At 38.4% G+C, this 13,873-nt stretch overlaps 1 pseudogene; it reads right to left on the bottom strand.

Moving 5' to 3' along the window:
• Positions 1–13,873, bottom strand: part of LOC122690350 — a 37,463-nt pseudogene that overhangs the window by 1,713 nt on the left and 21,877 nt on the right.

The raw sequence follows: 13,873 nt of genomic DNA, 5'->3' as shown, positions 1-13,873 counted from the left end.
AAGGTCAACCACATGGTACTCTCCATGCATAAATCAAAATAAAAACAGTATTAATCCATAAAACACATGTAAGGAAGTCTAATGACATTCTATTTTACTTTCCATGCTTTTTAAAATATATAATATTCTTCTTCTATTTTTAATTTCTCAAAATTTTCCTCCTGTTTTGCTAGTACCCTCAGCATATGCTTGGTCTCTTGCTGGGTCTCCTCACAATCAGAAAGCTCTCTTTACTGTACCTGTGCAAACCTGTTCTTCCCAGACCCAGCCTCAGGGCAGTAAAAAAATGCAGTTAAAGTTCCAAAGAGTGCTCCTCTAAGGCTTCTTTACTGTGGCTTTTTTCCAGGCTATATGGCTTTGGTCCTCACTGGATCCAAGACCAATTGATCCTCCATATACAGGCTTAAATCTAAAAATCCCCGAACTCAGAACAAGCAATGGACTCCTACCGAAACACTAATTAACCACCAGTTTTGTTTCTAGCAACCTATATTTTGTGCCACGTCCTAGCTTATCCCAAGTGTTTATATCTTAAGAGATGAGTCAGAAGTTTTGGAGCAAAGCCTAAGTCAAATTCTTAAAACAGTCTTGAAATCCTTTGGTAGAGTGTTCACATGGTTCCCTTTTATAAAAGTAGAAACCCTTTACGCTACGGCCATGGGAAGGTGGTTTGGAGGCTAAAGTATGGTCAAATGAATGACTGAACTTGGCGTCACAAAACCTGAGCTCAACTCTGTAACTTACAAATCTTGGACAGATGACCAAAGTGCTCTACACTGCAATTTGCTACTGCTACTGCTAAGTCACTTCAGTCGTGTCCGACTCTGTGCGACCCCATAGATAGCAGCCCACCAGGCTCCCCCGTCCCTGGGATTCTCCAGGCAAGAATACTGGAGTGGGTTGCCATTTCCTTCTCCAATGCATTGCAATTTACTAATCTGTAATAACAATGGGGCTTCCCTGGTGGCTCAGTGGTAAAGAATTCACCTGCAAATGCTGGAGATGTGGGTTTGATTCCTGTGTCAGGAAGATCCCCAGAAGAAGGAAATAGCAACTCATTTCAGTATTCTTGCCTGGGAAATCCCAAGGAGGAGGAGCCTGGTGGTCTACAGTCTCTGGGGTCACAAAGAGTCGGACACAACTTACTGACTAAACAAAAACAACAATAAGAAGAAAAGCGATATCTTATTTATAGGAGGGGTTTCCCAGGTGGCTCAGTGGTAAAGAATCAACCTTCCAATGGAAGAGACACAGTTTCAATCCCTGGGTTGGGAAGATCTCCTGGAGATGGAATTGGTAAACCACGCTAGTATTCTTGCTTATGTTTTCCCAGTAGTCACATATGGATGTGAGAGCTGGACCATAAAGAAGGCTGAGCACCGGAGAGTTGATGCTTTCGAACTGTGGTGCTGAAGAAGACTCTTGAGAGTTCCTTGGACAGCAAGGAGATCAAACCAGTCAATCTGAAAGAAAATCAACCCTGAACATTCATTGGAAGGACTGACACTGAAGCTGAAGCTCCAGTACTTTGGCCACCTGATGTGAAAAGCCTACTCATTGGAAAAAACCCTGATGCTGGGAAAGACTGAGGACAGGAAGAGAAGGGGTGACAGAGGATGAGATGGTTGGATGGCATCATCAACTCAATGGACATGTGTTTGAGCAAACTCTGGGAGATAGTGAAGAACCAGGAGCCCTGGCGTGCTGCAGTCCCGTGGGGTTGGAGAGAGTCGGACATGACTGAGCGAATGAACAACATTCTTGCCTGGGAAATCCCATGGAAAGAGAAGCCAAGCAGACTATGGTCCATGGTCTTGCAAAGAGTCAGACACAACTTATTAACTAAAAAACAACAATTTATATGATATTTGCAAGGATTAAGTAGCTTGCAGTATAAAAAAGCACTCTGCAACCCATATATTGTGTGCATGGGTGCTGTCACTCAGTCATATTTGACTCTTTGCAATCCCATGGACTGTAGCCCACCAAACTCCTCTGTCCATGGGATTATCACAGCAAGAATATTGGAGTGGGTTGCCATTACCTCCTCCAGGGGATCTTTCCAACCCAGGAATTGAAAACGAGTCTCCTGCAGTTCCTGCACTGGCAAGTAGGATTCTTTACCATTGAGCCACCTGGGAAGCAAACCCATATGTTAGCATCTCACAAATATGAGTCTTGTTATATGAACATATTGGGATTTTGGAATTGGTTTTTATGTGGTGTAGTTTAATTAAACATTTATTGAGCACATGTGGCAGGCAATGAGAATACTAAGATGAAAATCAAGGTCTCTGTGTTTGAGGAACTTATCATCAAATATGGGGAGAGATGAGTTTAAGTGACTATGTTAAGTGCAATGACAGAGGAGGAGTACCTATCTCAGACTCCCAGAAGAAAATATGTCAGATCAGAGTTCTGAGAGATGAGTGGCTCTAGCAAGGTTTAGGCCAAGAGGAGAGGTACAAAGCAGAGAGCTGTTCTAGGCAGAAGCAGAGAGTAATGAAATGATGTGACACAAGGGAAACTAGCAATTCAGAACTACTAGAGAAGCAAGAGCAAGATGGAAGATGAGTTTGGAGGGCTTGATAGGGGCCAGGCCTTGGAGGGTTAAGAATTTAGATCTTTTTCCATTGACAATGGGATGAGAACCATCCAGAGAAGACTGGATTGGTTTAGGTGGATTTAGAACTGATTAGACTTGGTTGTGTTTGAGAACTGAAAGGAGAGAGATTCTGGTTGTACATTCCACTCTCCTTCCCACGTTCTCCAGGTTAGCAGGAGGAAGGACCTCGGAAGGGAGGCAAAGATGAGTACAGATGCAGGTAAGTTTTTCAAAGAGGTGGGGTACAGGATGCTAGGGATTGAAGTAGTTTGCATGTGCTGCCCTCACTTAGTATTGTAAGTGATTTAGTAATTTTCCAGAGGAATATAGCTCCTGGCTTCTTCTTCTTGTTGGATTTTGTAAAGTAGTCACAGGACTCTGGGATCAGACAAAAGAAACCAAGGGTTGCTAGACAGTAGATCACACAGAAGTTCCTCAGATTCACTGAGCCCATGTTATGTGGTATGAAGATGAGCTTACGTTGTGCTGGGGAGTGCCCTACTTAGGGGTTCCTTTCTGGGTTCCAGAAACTACCCATCAGTGAGTCTTATGTTCGTATAGTCAGTTCTAGGAGAATGGATCCAGAGTTGGCACAGAAAAGAAGCTGAGAGGAAGAGTGAACTCATTATTTCTCTTGACTTGAATATAAGACAAGTGAAACTTAACCAGTTTTCTTTTCTGCAAGAGTTCTAGTCTAGTGGAGGATGCACTGGATATAGTACCATGGCTTCAATAAAGGAAAAAGTCTAGTGATGGCCTCATGGCCAAGATGAAAAAAGTAGGCTAATGGTTGTGGTGGTCTTCTATATTCAAAGAAGCTTGAGTAAATGAGCTTCTTTTAGCACAAAGGAGAGGCTGATGTCTTTGGGTGGGCTCCAGTGTAGTCATTCTTTGATCAATGATTAGATGAAGGTATAAAAATGTTATCAAATCTGAAGATATTAAAAAATTAGAAAGTAAAAAGTTAACTCGAAGGTTTATAGAAAAGTTAGAAAGTAGAAAATTAACTACAAGCTTTGGGTAATAGAATAAAGATTCTCAATAGGCCAAAAAGATGGATAAGACCAACCTGAAGAAATTCAATAGGAATAAATGAAACATCAGCATTTTAGGTTAAAAAGGGATAAGTTATAAGACAGTGGGAATATTCTTACTAGAAAATCTTTTGTGTGTTGGGGGGGGAAATCTTAAAGATTTAAATGATTTAATTGGCTGGAAGCTAAGAGTCAATAATGTAAGTTGGTTAGAAATAGAAAGTTGATATAATATCAGACTGCATTATGGAAATATGATAATTATTTCTGAATTTTGAGGTAAGAAAATATTTCTCAAGATGCAAAAGACAATTAAATATAAAGGGAAACCTTGATAAAATTTGACAGTATTCATATTAAGAAGTTCTGTTCCTCTAAAGTTACCATTAAGAAAGTGAAAAGGCAAGCTGCTTAGTGAGAGATGTTTACAAGACACATAAAAAATAAAGACTCATAAACAGAATATGTAAGTAACTCCTATGAGTCAATTAAAAAATCAGATCTTCCAAAAGAAAAAAAGTGTGCAAAAGGCTTAAATCAATACTTCAAAAAGAAGGATTCCACGTGGCCAATAAATACATGAAAAGACATACAATCTCATTAAAAGTTAGGTAAATGCAAATTAAAGCCATGATTCCATTGTGTACATGCAACAGAAGACTACATTGGAATAAATAAAAATGTATAAACACCAGCACTGTAAAACATGAATGGATCTTAAAAACACAATATTGAGAGAGAGGAGTCAAACATAAAGAAAATACAAAGTATATGGATTCCATTTATATACCATCTCAAACTACATTGTTTAGGGATGCAGGCCTACATGGTAATACGATAATGAAAAGCAAAGAAGCAATTACCATGAAAATTAGGATAATCATTGGTTCTAAAGGCAGGAGGAGAGTGTTATCAGAAAAAGGTAGGCAGGGGGCTATCGCATGCTATTTTTTATATCAGTGGTTTTTACATGCACACTGACTTAATAATAATTTGTTAAATGCAATATTTATATTTTGTTCACGTTTCTAAATATGTGTTATAGATCACAAAGTTTAGAACAATTTAAAAGGAAATTCCCAAGCTATAGACTCTCAAGAACCAATGTAGCTAGACACAAAACAGAATGAAATGCAAAAATAAATTTATCACTTTTTTGTATGCCCCTATGTTCAGAATGCAAGATGCATATGGTAAAACACTTTTCCAATCTAAAAGGCCCAAATGGGAAACTGGGGAGAAAAGTATTCACTATTGTCTATCTTCTATTTTAAATGTAGAAAATAGAAAAAAATTGATTCCAGATCAACAAACATCAATAATTCTCTGAGAAACATTATAATGGCATAACTTACCCAGTGGGTACTATTTACTGCTCTGAATCGAAGTGCATAATTTAAAGTAGATGACTTAGGTGCCAACACAGGCTGTGTCCATTTTATTTGAACCATTTTTTTGAGGCCCAAAACTGGTTTCACACTGGAAATCTTAGGAGGCTCGATTTTAGCTGAAAATAAAAATCATACAGTTCTTGTATTTGCACAAAGACCAGAAAGTGCTAATAACATCCACCCAGAATTGAAAAGGAAATGATAGTGCATATTTCGTGATTTAGTGTATGCACAAGGCTTTAGGAAAGCAGGACAAAAAGAATGTTGCCACCTCCCACTCCTTCAAAAGAGAATGTCCAGTGAGGAAAGGCTATATTTCTGAGATTTTTTTAAAACAAATCAGCCTTTTACTGACTGGTTGAGATCTTTTGTCAAACAGAAGGGAGGTAAAAGGAAACTCCATGACCAGAGAATGGGTTGCTCCTCTTGTCTATTCTCCCCATCTCTCTTTCTTTGACCTTCAGGATGAAGAAGTGTCCAGTGGAAAGCACCTCTCATCTCCCCTGAACACTACAAACATTCTCACCCTAAATCTCTCCTTGAAAAAGTGTGTGTGTGTGGGGGGGGGGTTATAAAAGTAACATAGGCTCATTTCAAAAATTATTTATTTGAATGCATTTATTTGGTTGTGCCAGGTCTAAGTTGCAGAGTTGCAGCTTGAGAACTCATAGTTGTAGCTTGTAGGATCTAGTTCCCTATCCAGGGATCGAACCCACGCTCCCTGCATTGGAAGGCGGAGTCTTGACCACTGGACCATCAGGGAAGTCCTCCCCAAATTTTTTAAATATAGAAAAACTACAAAGAAAAATGTAGTCAACCATAATTCTATCAACCGGCATGCATGCTAAGTTGCTTCAGTCATGTCGGATTCTCTGTGATCCCATGGACTCTAGCCCGCCAGGCTCCTCTGTCCATGGGATTCCCCAGGCAAGAATACTGCAGTGGGTTGCCATGTCCTTCTTGCAATCAACCAGAGATCATCCTTATTAGCATTTTGGTGTATTTCCAGGCTTTTTCCTATACAAGAATTTGTTTTTTTTTTTTGAAAATGATGTTATGCTAAATAAATCTTTTGTCTTTTTGAAAAACATTATGAAACCAGCAAACATCCCTTTGCATTAAAATTTTTCAAAACATGATTTCAAAGCTTCATAATATTCTCTTATAGAGGAACAGAATTTGACACTTTCTCTATTAGTGTACATAGTGTTTCCAATTTCTTGTTTTAAAGCTCCCCTGAGAACAGAAGCTGAGTCTCCATCACAAGGCCTTGGATTAACACTTGGCACTTAGCAAATTTCAGATATTTGTTAAGTGAACAAGTAAGTGGATGACAGTTGTATCTTTGTCTGCATCTCTCATGGCTTCCTTAGATCCCCTAGGACAGAAGGATTAAATTAAAAGGTATAAACATTTTGGGTCTTCCCAGGTGGTTCAGTGGTAAAGAACCCACCTGCCAGTGCAGGAGATGTGGGTTTGATCCTTGGGTTGGGAGATCCCTTGCAGAAGGAAAGGGCAACCCACTCCAGTATTCTTGCCTGGAGGATCCCACGGACAGAGGAGCCTGGAGGGTTAGAGTCCATGGGGTTGCAAAAGAGTTGGACATGACTTAGTGACTAAACAACAAAAAACAACAGCATAAACATTGTTAGGGCTACTTCCCACAAAATGTCATTTTGCTTTCCAAAATAGCTACAGTAATAGCTGCAGTGTATATATATATAGCACAATTTCTTTATTCATGATTCTGTTGGTGGGCATTTAGGCTGTTTCTATATCTTGGCTATTATGAATAATATTGCAATGAACATGGAAATGCAAGTATTTCTTTACGATCCTAATAAGATCCTATTTAGATAATACCAGAATTGGAATTGCTAGTAGTTATATTTTTAATTTGGGAGTTGTAGTTTTTAATTTGGTAGTTGTATTTTTAACATGGTAGTGGTATTTTAAATTTTTTTTGAACTTTCATACTGTTTTCCATTAATTTACATTTTTGCTAAAGTAATATATGTTAATTTTAAGAAAGTAAAGATAATAATAAAATAGAAGTTTGTGTTTAAGAAGTGAAAAGCCTTGCCCCTTTCAGGCCCATCGTCAAGAGGTAGAGCCAATGTTAGCAGTGTGATGTAAGCCTTCCAAAGGGAGTTCCTAAAAATGTTTTTAAAAGAAACCCAAGTCAAACATTTCACAAAAAGAAAATCTGAGGCCCAGATACCTAAACTGCTGAGATGTACCAGAGGTTTAAAGACGAATTACCACTGATCTTTCAGTTCAGTTCAGATCAGTCACTCAGTAGTGCCCGACTCTTTGCGATCCCATGAACCGCGGCACGCCAGGCGTCCCTGTCCATCACCAACACCCGGAGTTTGCCCAAACTCATGGCCACTGAGTCGGTGATGCCATCCAGCCATCTCAGCCTCTGTCGTCCCCTTCTCCTCCTGCCCTCAATCTTTCCCAGCATCAGGGTCTTCAAATGAATCAGTTCTTCTCATCAGGTGGCCGAAGTATTGGAGTTTCAGCTTCAACATCAGTCCTTCCAATGAACACCCAGCATTGATCTCCTTTAGGATGGACTGGTTGGATCTCCTTGCAGCCCAAGAGACTCTCAAGAGTCTTCTCCAACACCACAGTTTAAAAGCATCAGTTCTTCTGCACTCAGCTTTCTTTATAGTCCAACTCTCACATCCATACATGACTACTGGAAAAACCACAGCCTTGACTAGATGGATCTTTGTTGGCAAGATAATGGCTCTGCTTTTTAATATGCTGTCTAGGCTGGTCATAACTTTCCTCCCAAGGAGCAAGTGTCTTCTAATTTCATGACTGCAATCACCATCTGCAAGTGATTTTGGAGCCCCAAAATAAAGTCAGCCACTGTTTCCACTGTTTGCCCATCTATTTGCCATGAAGTGATGGGACCAGATGCCATGATCATAGTTTTCTGGATGTTGAGCTTTAAGCCAACTTTTCCACTCTGCTCTTTCACTTTCATCAAGAGGCTCTTTAGTTCTTCTTCACTTTCTGCCATAAGGGTGGTGTCATCTGCATATCTGAGGTTATTGATATTTCTCCTGGCAATCTTGATTCCAGCTTGTGCTTCTTCCAGCCCAGCGTTTCTCATGATGTACTCTGCATATAAGTTAAATAAGCAGCATAACAATATACAGCCTTGACATACTCATTTTCCTATTTGGAACCAGTCTGTTGTTCCATGTCCAGTTCTGACTGTTGCTTCCTGACCTGCATACAGGTTTCTCAAGAGGCAGGTCAGGTGGTCTGGTATTCCCATCTCTTTCAGAATTTTCCTCAGTTTATTGTGAGCCACACAGTCAAAGGATTTGGCGTAGTCAATAAAGCAGAAATAGATGTTTTTCTGGAACTCTCTTATTTTTTTGATGGTCCAGCAGATGTTGGCAATTTGATCTCTGGTTCCTCTGCCTTTTCTAAAACCAGCTTGAACATATGGAAGTTCATGGTTCACGTATTGCTGAAGCCTGGCTTGGAGAAATTTTGAGCATTACTTTACTAGCGTGTGAGATGAGGGCAATTGTGCGGTAGTTTGAACATTCTTCGGGATTGCCTTTCTCTGGGATTGGAATGAAAACTGACCTTTTCCAGTCCTGTGGCCACTGCTGAGTTTTCCAAATTTACTGGCATGTTGAGTGCAGCACTTTCACAGCATCATCTTCCAGGATTTGAAACAGCTCTACTGGAATTCCATCACCTCCACTAGCTTTGCTCATAGTGATGCTTCCTAAGGTCCACTTGATTTCACATTCCAGGATTTCTGGCTCTAGGTGAATGATAACACCGTCATGATTATCTGGGTCATGAAGATCTTTTTTGTACAGTTCTTCTGTGTATTCATGCCACCTCTTAATATCTTCTGCTTCTGTTAGGTCCATACCATTTCTGGCCTTTATTGTGCCCATCTTTGCATGAAATGTTCCCTTGGTATCTCTAATTTTATTGAAGAGATCTCTAGACTTTCCCATTCTAATGTTTTCCCCTATTTCTTTGCATTGATCACTGAGGAAGGCTTTCTTATCTCTCCTTGCTCTTCTTTGGAACTGCATTCAAATGGGTATATCTTTCCTTTTCTCCTTTGCTTTTCATTTCTCTTCTTTACACAGCTATTTGTAAGGCCTCCTCAGACAGCCATTTTGCTCTTTTGCATTTCTTTTTCTTGTGGATGGTCTTGATCCCTGTAACTTTTTCAAAAACAGGACCAGGAAACACTTTCCAACTCATTCTATGAGGCCAGTATTTCCATGATGCCAAAAACAGACAAATATTTCACAAGAAAGAAAGCAACAGACCAATATCCCCTATGAAGATAGAAGAAAAAGTCCTCAACAAAAAAACTATCAGTCCAAATTCAGCAACATATAGAAAGCATTATACACTTACAACCACGTGAGATTTATTTCAGGAATACAAAGTTTGTTAATTTTGCTTAAAAATTAACTCAGAAAGGATCATAGAACTAAATGTAAGGGCTAAAACTATAGTCTTTAAAAGAAAACAGTAGGAATCTTTGTGACCTCAGGTTTGGTACTAGTTTATTAGTTCTGACTCCTGAGCACAAGCAATAAAGGAAAAAATAGATAAATTATAATAAAATCATCAAGATTAAATTATGTTTTAGTTTCAAAGGACATCATTAAGAAATTGAAAACATAACCCACAGGAAGAAAGAAAATATGTGCAAAACATATCTTATAAGGAGCTGATACCCAGAATATATAAAGAACTCGAACTTCCCTGGCAATCCAGTGATTAATACTCACTCTTCCACTGCAGGGAGCTTAGGTTGATCCCTAGTAGGGGAACTAAGATCTCACATGCTTCAGAGCACAGCTCCTTGCAAAAAGAACTCTTAAAATTGAACAATAAAAAGACAACATAATTGTAAAATCAGCAAATACATGGATTAACATTTTTCCAGAGAAGATGTACAAATGGCCAATTAGCACATGAAAAGATGCTCAATATCATTGATTATTTGGTAAGTGCAAATCAGAACAGTGAGGTATGATGTAATACCCATCGGGGAAGTTCCCTAATACCCACTAGGATGGTTATGATAAAAAAAAAAAAAACAAACGTGCAATAACTAGTGTTGGCGAGAATATGGAGAAGCTAGTAACTTTATAAATTGCTGGTGGGAATGTGAAATGATACAGCCATTTTGGTAAAATTCAGCAGTTCCTCAAAAAGTTAAAGACTGAGTTATATGACACAGCAATTTCATTAGGTATATATCTAAGAGAATTGAAGCCTATATCCAAACAAAAATTTGTACACATATATTCATAATTGCAGCATTCATAACCAAAAAGTGGGAACAACTCAAATGTCTATCAACCAATGTATGGTTGAACATAATGTAATATGTCCCTATGATGGATTATTATTCAGCTATAAAAAGGAATAAATGCTACAAGATGGATTGAACCTTTAAAACATTATGCTGTGAAAGAAATAAGACACAAGGACTATACTGTATCATTACGTTTATATGAATTTTCAAAAATAAGTAAATCCATAAAGACAGAAAAATAGATTAGTGACTGCCAGAGACCAAGGGGAAGGTGGAATTAAGGATTTCTGCTAATGGGCATGAAGTTTCTTTGAGGGGTGATGAAAAGTTTCTGGAACTAGATCTTGATGATATTTGTATAACTTTGTGAATATGATTTTTAAAAACTGGTGAATTGTCATTTTTGAACAGTGAATCTTTGGGGTGGGGAATGGGATGGAGGTTCAAGAGGGAGGGGACATATGTATACCTATGGCTGATTCATGTTGAGGTATGGCAAAAACCAACACAATATTGTAAAGCAATTATCCTCCAGTTAAAAATAAATAACAAAAAAGGTGAATCTTATCACATGTGAATTATATCTCACAAATGATGTTATTTTAAAATTAAATAGTAAAAACTACTCTTTGAAAAAGAATTTAAAAGGTAACAATCAGTGAGATATTTTTCAAAATAAGAGTTTTACTTTCTCCTACAGGAGCAATAATGTTTTGAAGGAGAAACACTGTTTCTTCTAATATAATTTATGGTACAAACTGCAAGAGAAAATCAAGGACCAGCAAAATGTTTCTTCTCATTCTTTTTTTTTTTTTTTTGGTCAGTTCCCTCCTTCCTTCCTTTCATCTTCCCTCTGATCCTCCCTCTCTTTTCCTTCTTCAAAAGAAGACAAATTTTCCATATATCCATAACATACACCTAGTATATACTTGAGCTGTGAATCTACTTTTTAGTTCACAGATATCTCTTTAAAAAAAAAAGAAGAGGGTATATTTTAATAAAAAAAGTACATAAGAATATAAAGTGATACTTACTTATGGTATTTAAGTCCCAATATGTTAATATCAGATTTAATTATACCATATGCATTTTGAGCCTCCACTTGAATAATGTAAATATCTGGTGGTGTTAATCTTGAATAAAAAGAGCATGAAGAACCATTTTTACTTGTAGAATTACAAGTATCATTTTCATGTAAATAACACCTTTGAAGGAAAAAATGATTCAGCATTAGTTTAGTACAGCAGTTTAGAAACATAAGCATATTTAATATATTAAGCATGTATTTGGTAGCTTCCTTCTGGGTCTCTCTTGAGAACTATATAGTCCAGAAATTGATGTTTATCTCTCCAGATTCCTTCCTCAGCTTCAAGGAGAGAGAAAAGTTACCATGGAGACCTCCCTGGGAATCCTGTGAGTCCATCAAAAGTTACAGTCATATAACATATTTCCTATTCGTAAAAAATAATGAATAGGCTCTTGAAAATCTCAGATTCTAACCTTGAGAACTTATTCTTAAAGGAAAAAAATAGTCTGAGACAAGTGCTCGGGCCTGGTGCACTGGGAAGACCCAGAGGAATCGGGTGGAGAGGGAGGTGGGAGGGGGGATCGGGATGGGGAATACGTGTAACTCTATGGCTGATTTATATCAATGTATGACAAAACCCACTGAAATGTTGTGAAGTAATTAGCCTCCAACTAATAAAAAAAAATTAACACACATAGAAAAAAAAAAGAAAAAATAAAAAGAATTTGTTAAATAAATTACAGTAGATACATAAATAGAATTTAAAATGATAGTTTTTACTACAACTATATTTAATGATATGGAAAGATGCCTGGTACTCTATTAATGGTGAAAAAAGCAAGATGCATATTATATAAATAATGACTACATTAATATGAACTTACATATTTACATAACTCTTCTTAAAGGTGTCTAGAAATGCCTTCATTAAAATGTTAAACATTGTTACCTTTGGTGGTGGGATTTTGGGTGATTTTTTATATTCTTCATATTTTTCAGATTGATTTTTTTGCCACTGGTGTACACTGTTTTCAGAAAACTCATTACAATTAGTTTCTTAGATAGATAACTTAAACCTTATCAAGCTTATAACTTAATGAAAACAACTACACATATTGTAGGAATCAAGGAGGTGGCTATTGCTATAGTCCTCTAGGGACTATGTGGGAGATGAAACAGGCTGAGACCAGAAGAGGGGGCCCACTTTGTAAGGATTTGTAAAGGCAGGGGTGAGGGAGCAGAGCCTGAACATACAGAAATAGAGAATCATGGAATTTTGAAAGCAGAAAGGATCTCAGGGTTTTCCATGGTTATCATAGAGTGCAAAAATGGCCAACAGGGTAATGTAGTGTAATGGTTATACAAGCATCCTCCCCTCCCTCTTAGCTTTAGATCCTACCAGTATGGTTGCAAATAACCAAGATATCACCCCAGCCACTGGATGCAAATAATGGTTATCTAGAAGCTATAATTGAGAAAACATATTACTTACTGTCTAAGCAACTTGAGTCAGGAGTTAAAGTGGGAACCTCTGCCTCCTCCCCTTACTCTCCCTGATGGCACAAAAGCTCCCATACTCACGAAGTTCTCCTGACTGTGTAGATATAAAATTAGCTTCTTTCTCTGGACTCCAGGTGCAAGTAAAATTTTTCCTATAGTAGAAGACACAAGAAATGTTCTCAGGCTTAGTTGGCAGGTCTAGAAAACTACACAAACACAGTAAATTTAGTGCATGATAAATATTGCCAGCATTGAAGAGTTTGATGAAAACAGATTAATCAAAAGCTGAACTTCTTGGTAAGTTACTAGGTATAACAGGTTCTCCTTATCAGGGCCATGGAAGGAATCTAACTCCATCTCTGCAGTTAGTCCCTTTAAACAGCTAGATTTCTACTTAGAAAACACTTCTTTTATTTTTATTCAAGGAAGTTCCTACCAGATAAGAAGTAAAAAGTCCATCACTTGTAGCAAGTAAAATATTGGAGCAGGGGAGTGAAGGTAAGATGGAGCAAAGAACTCAGATATCAGCTTTCTTGGGTGCAACAGTACAAATACGCATGAGTCTGAAGAACCAAGGTCATTTGGGCTGGTGGCCTATTTCACCAGGCATAGTAAGTCTAGTCGGAGCCTCGTGTACCACTTAAGCACCAACTCCAGCATGATATGCAAGTCCTAGCACTGCAGAGGGTGGGTTGGGGAAGATCTTCACGTAAGCTCTGAACAGGTGAGAGTAGCAAGCAGGGATTCAGAAGTCCCCAGTATCTCAGGGTGAGGAACTGGGGGTGGGTATAGATGTGTGGGGTTGGTCCAGGCCTGGGATTCAGAAGAGATCAGGCACGTTCAGGGTGTTATGGCTGTAGATCAGGCCTGGGATTCAGATGAAGAGGCTTCTGTGCACAGGGGGATGTCAAGACCACAGGCAAACAGCTGGGGCATGAACTTCAGGAGTGGGTTTGGCAATGATACCCCAAAGCCCACGCAAAGTTG

Source organism: Cervus elaphus, chromosome X (genome assembly GCF_910594005.1).
Source record: "Cervus elaphus chromosome X, mCerEla1.1, whole genome shotgun sequence".
Lineage (NCBI taxonomy): Eukaryota > Metazoa > Chordata > Mammalia > Artiodactyla > Cervidae > Cervus > Cervus elaphus.
This window is presented reverse-complemented; position numbering and strand designations above follow the sequence as displayed.